Genomic DNA, 7,817 nt, shown 5'->3' with positions numbered 1-7,817 from the left:
CGACTCATGTGAGCCGTTTGATGCAACATGGATGGCTAGAAGGGCTTCTTCCACTTCTTCTGACGTCTTCTTCCTTCGCTCCGTCGAACTTCTTTCACAAATCGACTGACCCAAATTATACTACTAGTACGAACGTATTAAGTACAGTAGGAACACGAAGATACGAGCAGTAGTACCAACTGCAAGAAGAACAGTAGTAAGACAAAGTACTAGTACTACTGTATGAACTAAAGAGTTCAAATAACGAGAAAGAGCATAAACATAGTTCTGCTGGGGCCTCAGGACAACACACCCTTGAAAATAAACTAAGCAACTAGTCCGCTTGACACTGCAGTAGAACCAGCATGAGCGACGGCACTGCCACCTACTCGGAGTCCGAGTCCACGTCCTCGACTTCGTCCTCGTCCCTCTTCCTCTTCCTCTTCGCTGACGCTTCTTTGCTTGAACGGGACACTGGGCTCTGCTTCTTCATCCAACCCTTGTAGATATTTAAACAAAGCTAGGCATCCATTGCTGCGTACAGGATGTGATCTTCATCTAATGTCTTCGACTCCCATGCATGATGAAACTCGTGATGAGGTTTCTTCAGTTTAGCGTACGAAGGATCAATCATGGCTGCAGCCAGGGTCAGCATTGAAGGTTGAGAGGAGGACACCAGGCTTGCCTTCTGGAGATCGAAGGGCTGGCCTACAACGAGACGTATCCGACGCAGGACATCCCTATCGTTCTTAAAGCCTACAGTAACAAATTTCACTTCTTTGTCCTTGAGGAAGTTCTTAAAATCCTGGCACTCAACGTCGGCATGGCATATGTGGTACACCAAGCAAATGTTATGTACGCAAACCTGGATCACGGCGGGGTTCTTCCTCTCTTCGTCCTTTAGATCCTTCTCTCGTCCCAGGACTGTGGTGTACTCAACATCTAGCCCAGCGACCCACTCATCCGTTGAACTGTTGAACATGCGTAGGAAGCGAGCAAGCCATGCTTTCACCGTCTCGGATCCACGTGTGTAGATGACGAAGAACTGATCGCCGGTGATGGCTCTAACCAGGTACTCAGCGGCAACCATGGAGATTTTGGAGGCCATGGATTTTGGAGGAGGGTTAGGAGAAGTTGAACTGTTGTACCCCGCAAAAAAAAAACAGGGAGCGAACTAATGTGAAAGGACGGGACGACTGGGAGCGAACTGTTGTAAGGTAGAAGACGGGGACGAGTAGGGCGTGCGAACGGCGTGGGGTTGCTGGCTTGCCCGGTGGATAAACGGCTGCCGGCGCGTGGATGTAACTTCACTTAATTCCGTCAAACGTCGCGCGTCCCACGACCTTCGCCTCCCTCGCACGGTCGCGCCCTTTGAGACTTCGACCGGCTATAAATGAGCAATTTTTTTGCCTTTTTTTATACAAGCAATTTTTTTTGCCTACTCCGCATGCATGATACTCCCTCTGGTCCTTTTTACTCCCGTCAACCGTTTGCAAAGTGTTTGACTCCCATGCCATGAGCGGGGTGAGAGGTGAGACTCCCGTGCAGCGCCGCCCTCTACACTTGTACTACATCGGTCGTGGTTTATTAGTCCCCCATTGAATTTGACTGAAGATTTAACTGACAAAATGTTAGTTCATGTCAACAAAACCTATATCATTGGATTCGTATTTGAACATAGTTTTCAATGATATAATTTTAGGTGACATGCATCATCATTTATCGTACTATATATAATGTTAGTTCAATTTTTGGTCATACTAATCTATAGTAAGGTGCCCGTGCGTTGCACGGAAGAGTGAAATGCATTGATTGGGGAGTTGTTTATTTTGACAAAGGATGTGGGGGTCATCTCATGTGTCACGGGTATCGATAGGTTTGTTCGGATATTATTTCATCTCTAGAGCTCACAAACATTCGGGTGAAATAGATAAAAAAAGTATCTTTTGCAAACAAAAGCGTTCAACTGTTCAACCTGCATCCAAAACTTGTGAAGAAATAACTCTTATTGTGCTTTGCAAGAAATGATCTTCAAGAATTAGTTTTTGAGTATCCATTGTTATACATGTTGGCTACAGATGACATGGCACTTTCTTATAGTCAACAGTTGGCTATACTATTTAAGTATTAACCATGCCTTTATACACCTAGACGGAGGGATTAAATCAGGATGACTTGGAAGGGGGCAGAGGATATGTAAGAAATGGTTCATCATAAGTCTTTCACCAGTACTGTAGTAAAAATTCATACATGGAAGATTCTAGACTAAACCATAAATGGATACACTTTTATTCATGAGCGATACTCCAATAGAGCAAGATCATGCATGGAAGTCTCCACATGCTTAGACAGCGGACTACATTGAGCGAAGACTAATGTTCAACATTTAACTTGATAATGCAGATGTCCAGGTGAACCTCCTTGGAGTCCCCGTGCACATTGTTGGGGGTCAAATAATACCATGCGTCTTCCATGTCCACATCGGCGGGAAGGTCCCAGCTCGACAGAGTCCAAAATCAGCTTGACGTAGCCAGTGTCGCCGCCCACGTACCTCCGAGGGGTAGTAATAGTGAGCACGCACCCCTACATCGGTCTCGTGTCAGTGTCAGCATCAGCGCCCCTGACGCACACTACAGAGACGGGGCGGCGGCCTGCGCGGGCCTCGCCGGTGCCCACGATCAAGAGGAAGACGCTGCCTTCCTCCTCCGAGACTAGCAGGCGGCGGTGATCCTCCAGCGATTCCGGCATGGTGAACGGGTAGCACATCTCGTACTTGATGTTCTTCGCCAAGGGCCAGCAGTGACCGCTGCACGCATCCGTGAGGTGATGCACCATGTCCGCCGGCGAGCCACAAAACGACATCGGGCACTCATAGCAGTGGACGAAGGGCTCCTTGGGGGCATCGACCAGGCCGTCCATGAAACGGGAGTGGCTATAGGGGACGTTGCGCCAGTTGAATATATGAGCAAGTTACTACGAGATTTAATCCGAATAAGCACAAAATAAATCATGACGGCTATAACAGAGATTAAACTAATCATGCGGACTACCATAGTAGATGAACAGATCGAATCTTGGACACAGACTAGAAACATGAATTCTACCACGATTTCGAACAGGAAGGACAGAAACACATACGATGCAACGGGAGCAGCACCATTGGCGTTGAGGTTGTCGCCCATGTCATTGAGGAAGAGGTTGCCGAGGTCGGGGAAAGAAGTCGTCGTCGGTGAAGTCATCGCTGCTAGCAGTCGCGAGAGTGCACTCCCCAAATTTCAACAGTGCCCGCCGAATGGAGCGCATGAGGGAATGGCTGTAGGGGACGTTGCGGCCGCCGAATGGAGCGCAGGAGTAGCCCACGAAGCAGTAGATGGTGCTCCTCCCTAGTCTCTATTCTTATCTCTATCTCTACTACTCTTCTTTTTTTATAATATACTAGTTGTAGTTGTCAAATCGAATAGTATTGCGCCGTCCACTGCACGCCCGGCTGAACACGCCTCCTCGCCTCCATCAAACCCCTCCGTTAAACCCGCATGCAAACCGAGAAACCTACTCTGGCCCGCGGGAGGAAATTTGTCGGTTGCAGTTGGAGAATAATAGAGTCACGTCCAATCCATTTGAGTTAATTGCGTGTATGATTCTCCCTCTATAAAAAGTTAATTGCATCCTTAATCTTGTATTCTAAGTACTCTGTGGGTTCCACTGTCAGTACAGTGTACATGACTTGCAGGCTGGCTATAGATTCGTACAGAAAATTAAAAAGAAACAAATCCATCCTTAATCCTGTATTCTAAGTACTCTGTGGGTTCCACTGCCAGTACAGTAGCAAAAGAAGTAGTATATATTAAAAAAATATAAAAAGCTAAAGTTTAGGACATAATTCAAACTCAGGTCATCGGGATGCGAGCATCCGGCCCGGACCAGTACACTAGGTGTTGGTTGCGGCGAATGCAAGAGATAAACCTTTAAAACTATGAGCCCGTCCGTTGCAACAGATCCAAAGCAGAATAATACATATTCACAAATTTGAAAGAAAACAGTTTACTTTTGATATACATATCACTAAAAGATCTTATGTTTCACTCCAAATATATTCTTCGGGCTGTTTTGATGAAGTAAGGGAGGAATGTGGTTGGTTTCAAGATACTAAGGGGTTTTGTGTAAACTGGAGCAGAGAAGTGGGAATTGTTGCAAAAGTCCACAACTTACATCACAGCCGTTAGATGCAGATCTAATGGTCAGAAATGGCGGATGGCAGACACACCATCATCACCAACTAAGTCTTTTATAGGAGTAGGAGTAGAGAAAAAACCGAGTTGGTGATGATGGTGCGCCTGCCATCTTATAATATAGATTGTCCGATCTATATCTGACGGATAGAAAGCAAACTATGACAAATTTACAAAAGATACCCGCTCCTCTCTCCACATTTACAGATAAGACCTTGCCTCATTCATCCTTATCTCCCACAACCTCATTGCTGAGCAATTACAAAAGGAAGTCTCTCGAACAATCTGGCATGGTGGCCGCTGCCGGCGCCGTGCATCCCCATGCCTCCGCCCAGTCCGACCACCAGTCACCACCACGCCCCACTCCTCCTCACCTCTATCATCTTTCTCGACATATCATTTTTTCGATGAAATGGTCGACATACTATTTTCCGATAAAATTCTCAAGATATCATTAGTTTTTACACATGGGATTACTCATGTCCACGATCAAGAGGAAGACGCTGCCGTCCTCCTCCGAGACTAGCAGGCGGCAGCGATCCTCCAGCGACTCCGGCATGGTGAACGGGTAGCACGTCTCGTACTTGATGTTCTCCGCCGTGGGCCAGCAGCGACCGCTGCACGCATCCGTGAGGTGATGCACCATGTCCGCCGGCCAGCCACAAAACGGCATCGGGCACACATAGCAGTGGACGAAGGGCTCCTTGGAGGCATCGACCAGGCCGTCCATGAAACGGGAGTGGTTGTAGGGGACGTTGCGCCAGTTGAATATATGAGCAAGTTACTACGAGATTTAATCCGAATAAGCACAAAATGAATCATGACGGCTATAACAGAGATGAAACTAATCATGTGGACTAGCATAGTAGTAGGATAGAGAGTAGAAACATGAATTCTACCACGATTTCGAATAGGAAGCACACAAACACATACGGTGCAACGGGAGCAGCACCGTTGGCGTTGAGATTGTCGCCCATGTCCAAACACCACGTAGACACGGTCTTTGAGCACGGTTCGTAGTCGTTCCACGCTCGGGCATTGAAGTTTGTAACTATTTTAGATTAGGATATACTACTCCTCCGGTGCTAGTAGTAGAGCAGAGTCCTACTCTACTACTCTACTCAAGCAAGTTAGGGCATAGCACTATAGGGAGTACCAGTACTGTGATAACTCAAGCAAGTTGTCTGGCATCGACATGACCCTACGCTGCTGGTATGTGTCTCGTAAGTCAAGCGGCGTGCTGTAGTCATCATCACCTGTCCACTTCCCGCAGCACATATTCGCTTCTCCATCTTTGTCCGCACATAATCTCGTCCAATCTTCCATCCCCGCTAACAATGGCAGAACCGAGCAGCGTCCGCCGAAAGAGTGGCTGGAATTCGCTCCCCACGGAGGTAATCAAGCTCATTGTTTCGCGTGTGGACAATCTCAGTACCATGCCGCTCGCCGCGTGCTCGTCGGGGCTGTACCGTTTACTCAAAGCCCTCAGGCCGGAGCTTTTTAAGCCAGCTCCTTGCTTGTTGATGCCGCCTGATCTTCAGAAACGGCGTGTCACGCAGCATAATGATCGTAGGGTGGCGAGCATCAACCCCCTTGACTGCGATCTGTCCCCGTCAGCTTCAACTACATTAACGGTATGTACTGGGTCAGCATGAACACGTCTTGGATGGTGCTCGTCAACGGTCGCGGCAGCTGGATGCTCGTGGAGGTCTACACCCGGCGATTGATCCCCCTTCCTTCGATTAACACTGCACTGCTTTGGCACCGCGGCCCAGAATACTCGGAATCTTACAGTAGCCAACATGATACCAAGTTTGATTTGCTCAAGTTTGTAATCTGCCAAGTGCCCACAAGATCTGCGAATTATAAAGACTTCAGGCTAATTGCGTTCTTCAACCGCGGTCTCGCCTATCTGACAGGTCACTGCGGTAAGTGGATAAATCTGCACATCCATCGCAGGATCATACATCCTCCATGGTTCTCTGATGCCATTGAACACAAGGGCTTCATTTACGCTGTCGACTCCTTCTATGGCTGGACGTATTGCTGGCCTACTCCAGTCATCGCTACAAACGGCTGTTACAGCAGTATGTAACTTTCCTATGATATCATGATGGCTTGCTAATATTACTGTCAACATTTGCTGAAAAAATATTCATGCTCATAACATGCTGTTCCTAAGATTGACTAAATCAAGAGCCCTTTTTTATTTGACTCCAACTTGATATGATGTTGTAGGCCGCCTGGTGTCCCTACCCTTCCTAATCCCAGAACCTTTCAAAGAAAAGCGGCATGGCAGTTGCAGGTGGTTCCTGGCTCGATCAGACGACGGCGAAAGATTGATGATCGTTCGCACGTACCGGACGTGTTGTTTCGCGGAATACAATCACAGTCACTACAAGGTCTTTGAGCAGGATCCCAGCTTCTCTGGGCCTTCGGGAATTTTTGACTGGAGGCTGGTAAGTAGCCTTGGTACACGCTCTCTGTTTGTCGGACTGAATTATCCGATTAACCAGGAGATAACCGATGGCAAGGATCATGATGGCAGCGCGGTTTCGTTCATCAGGCAAAACTGTGTGTACACACTGTACCATGCGTCTCTGCATGCACCATACCCTGATATGTGCCGCCACGCTCTGCAGCCCAAAGTAGGAGAGAGGGTCGCAAGTATCAGACTTCGACCTGCTGGCTGGAGTTTCCCCCGTCAGGCACCCATCTGGTTCAAGCCATCAGCCAATCTCCACAGCTTAATAAATAATAACGTCTAACTGAGCCAGTTAGTTAGATGCGTAAACTTGGTGTAGTAGGATCTTTATTTAGTTTGATAGCCCTTTTGTAATGATGGTTGATGTTTGGTTTGGAAGAGAGAGCTGTGTCTTCACTCTTCTGGCCTGCTTACTGCTTCTGTTGCACCCCCAGCCCTGGTTGCTGCTGCTGCTGTTTTCAATGTACAATCAGTAGTATATTGCATCTGTTGGTTGAATAAATGTGTTGTTAGAACGACAAACACAATGTTTTGGAAGTCGTTGCACGGTTCGATCCTTTAGTGCCCCGTACCGTACGTAGCGCATACTATTTTTCGTACGGAACACATTTTCCACTTGTTGATAACATGCAGCCCACTGATGAAGGCCCAATAGAGAAGCCCATAATTAACTGGAAGGGAGGCTCTCACATGAATCCTGCCCAGGTACATGCTCATGGTCCCCTAAACATAAATAAGTAAATAAATAAATAAAGCTAAATGCTCATGCACCAGTTCTTTGGGAAAATAGGTAGCCCGGTATTTCTTTTTGAAGAATACCCAAGCTAGGCCTATTTGTTTTCTCCGAATTACTGGGCTGCAAATCTTTCAAGACGAGGAGGGATGCATTCCGGCCTAGCTTAAGAGTATGGTCAATATCTGTTAAAAGTAATATCAAAAGGGGTTGAAAATTCCAAAAAATTTATAGCAAATGGGATGTAACTTTCTTTTTTTGTTTTTGTTCTTCACTGTTATCTTATACATATTTCATTGGATTTAACATGACATAGTACGAATTTATTTTTAAATTTGTTTTAGTATGGCTATTAATTTTTGGATTAAGAATATATCGTTCCGCAGCAAAA

Source organism: Triticum aestivum, chromosome 1D (genome assembly GCF_018294505.1).
Source record: "Triticum aestivum cultivar Chinese Spring chromosome 1D, IWGSC CS RefSeq v2.1, whole genome shotgun sequence".
Classification (NCBI taxonomy): Eukaryota; Viridiplantae; Streptophyta; class Magnoliopsida; order Poales; family Poaceae; genus Triticum; species Triticum aestivum.
This window is presented reverse-complemented; position numbering follows the sequence as displayed.